The 2,948-nt window shown below is 47.1% G+C and overlaps 1 protein-coding gene across 1 annotated transcript in view; it reads left to right on the top strand.

The window, feature by feature from the left end:
* The first annotated feature begins 2,718 nt into the window (after nucleotides 1-2,718).
* Nucleotides 2,719-2,948, top strand: part of POMC (proopiomelanocortin) — a 4,836-nt gene continuing 4,606 nt past the window's right edge. The window contains exon 1 of the mRNA XM_011972696.1: nucleotides 2,719-2,766. The gene's annotated coding sequence lies outside the window, so the exon portion shown is untranslated. The remainder of the gene's footprint in view (nucleotides 2,767-2,948) is intronic.

Below are 2,948 nucleotides of genomic sequence, written 5' to 3' on the forward strand. Positions count from 1 at the left end.
TTCAGGTGCGCCTTCGGCAGGACAGTGCTAATTCCAGCCCCTTTCCGGGCGCGTCTCCCCTGCGCTCTTCCCCCGTCTGGAAGCCCCCCTCCCACGCCCCGCGGCCCCCCTTCCTCGGGCCCGGGTTGTTGCTCGTGCGCTGCCGGGAATGTCAAGGTCCCGCGCCCGCCAGGAGAGCTCGGTAAGTATATAAGGACAGAGGAGCGCGGGACCAAGAGACGGCGAAGGAGGGATAGAAGAGCAGCGACCGAGAGAGGCCGCCGAGCGTCCCCGCCCCTGTCTCTTATACACATCTAGATGTGTATAAGAGACAGGCAGTGGCACAATCTTGGCTCACTGCAACCTCCGCCTCCCGGGTTCAAGCGATTCTCCTGTCTCAGCCTCCCGACTAGCTGGGATTACAGACATGCGCCACCACATCCGGCTAGTTTTTGTATTTTTAGTAGAGACGGAGTTTCTCCATGTTGGTCAGGCTGGTCTCAAACTCCCGACCTCAGGTGATCCGCCCGCCTTGGCCTCCCAAAGTTCTGGGATTACAGGCGTGAGCCACCGCACCCGGCCAGCCCAGTCTTTTAGTATCTCTTGCTCCCAATTTCCAGGATAGATGTCACTTCTTAAAAGTCAAATTTCATACACGCTCTCACAATTTAATGTTGGAAACGGGGCAGCAAAGAAAAGGATAAAAGTCATAGTGAACGCCCTACCTTCCAGATTTTTTTGGATTCAGACCCCTGAATCCTTGTTTCCCTGCCCACCTTAGCGCACCTGAGGTGGCCGCGCTATGATAAATTCCTGGGTCAATTACAATACAGAATAGTTGGGTCTCTTCTCTCCAAGACCTAGCTGGGGTTAAAAACAGGTGGCCGGGCGGGAGCTGTCCTAGGTCCTGAAATGCACTGTCCAGTTTCGGATGCCCTCAACAGAACCAGGGGCGGACCGTTTATGGCGCAGACCCTGGGTTCAGGGCGCAGGCAGCCATTTGGAATGATCAAGGCTCAGGTAAGGGGCGTTTCCAGTGAAGGAGAGACAGTCCATTTGGCATTTGGATTCCCCAAATTCTTCGTGTTTAAATGGGGCAGGAAGGGTTATTACAGAACGGCTGGAAGGAGCCAAGGCAAACAAAAGTGTGTGTGGATTTTTTTTTTGTCAGTTTATAAGTTATGCCCAGATTATGGCCACTTTAATGACTTAATATTCCTTTGAAACTTTTGTTTTAGGACTCGATGCATGTATGTCATGGTGTGAGGACAAAATTCCGCCCCTGTGCTCCTCTAATCTTTACAGAAGGGCAAGGCTAGCGTACAGTTTTAGAGTAACAAACAAAATGATTTGTTGAGCTCACACCTATGAAGTTCTAATAAGTGTAGTTCTACTACAAAGTTAATCTTTGGATGAGCAAATTGCAAGTTTCTATTTTTCCAGAGCTTTCCATTTTTGGATTATAATACTTGCCCTACTTTAAAAAGCACAACATTTGATATTTCCCCAATAATTTGTTGCTTTAAGAAAATGACACAAAAAGGTAATATTTGTTCATTGTAGAAAACTGAAAATACACATAAGCAAATACACATATACATAAGCAAAATATACAATGCAAACACAAAACCATCTTTCAGGAAGGAATCTGAAACTTTAGCAATAGCAGCCATCTAACGGTTGAGCATCATCAGAATATAAGCTCTGAGAGGGTGGGAGTGAATATGTTACCAAATTGTACAACACAGCCCATAGGGCATAAGGAGGGGAAATGCTCTCTGGGGCTTTCCAGGAAGGCCTGAAGTCATTGCTTCTAGCAAATGGAAATCACTCCAGAGTAGTTATCTTTGGCGACAATTGAAATATAGTTGAGGGAACCATTAGACCTGTATGATTTTATTTTTTTCCTCTACTAATATGTTACTTTACATTTGCATTTGGTGACATATGTAACTACCATTTTTCTGTGACTGTAACATCTGGGCATTTTTCAGAGCTAAATGTGCTACAGTCAACTTGGAGCTTTAATCTAATTGCCTGGTCCACCAAGTTCGGACTGTGTACTTTAACTGGATCACTGGCAGGCTACAATGGGAACAGCCTGTCTCTTGGAGCCAGGAGAGGACCAAAGCTTGTTCAGTTGCCCCTTTGGCAGAAGCGCCCCTGGGCCAGTCACTGGCTGCCAGCGCCATCTAATGGCTGCTCTGAAAATGCTCAGCCTTGCCCGGCAACGCTTCAGAAGCGAGCCCTGCGCTGGCCCAGCGCCTGGGGAATAGGGCAAGGGTGGGGCAGAGAGAAGGAAGTGGCCTTCTGAAGTAGACAATGAGCACTTCGGAGGACTTTCACTTCCAAAGCCTCCCCTATATAAAAAAGATTTGGCCAACGCCTCCCCAAATGAGAGATTTCTTTTAGGCAAACTTATTTTAAAATGCCAGCGTTCATTAGGAGTGACAAGACACTTAGTCATCCACACTTTAATGTGAATCACTTTTCTCATCTAATTACATTTCTTTCTAGCAGCTGGCTGAGAAGATCTTCTGAAATCCAAAATGATTGTCGGGTTGGTGGTGAGCTGATCTCAGTCCTCCAGATGGCTTCAGGGGGTCCACCTGGTTAAGGGAAATCTGGCAGTGCGAGGGTAGTGCTGGAGAAAGGGGTGGGCGCAAGGGACTAGAGGTATCATAGATGACCCCTCTTTACTGTCCCCTGGTATCTTGACCTCAACTTCTGCCCACAGGCACTTTCTGGATTCTTCAAAAGTATCTGCAGTGGCTGTTCCACCAGGAGGTAATTCCCTTCTGGTCTGTCTCTTTCCCCTCCACACCTGCATCCTCTTCAAATCCTGCCATTTCAGACCACATTTCAGAGATCTAGAGAACAAGACATCTGACATGTGATGTATTCAGAAGATGAGCCAGATTTAAAATAACTGAGATCTGCTTTATTTATTTTATTTTATTTTTGAGACG

This window comes from Mandrillus leucophaeus, unplaced genomic scaffold (assembly GCF_000951045.1).
Source record: "Mandrillus leucophaeus isolate KB7577 unplaced genomic scaffold, Mleu.le_1.0 Scaffold13, whole genome shotgun sequence".
In the NCBI taxonomy this organism is placed as follows: Eukaryota; Metazoa; Chordata; class Mammalia; order Primates; family Cercopithecidae; genus Mandrillus; species Mandrillus leucophaeus.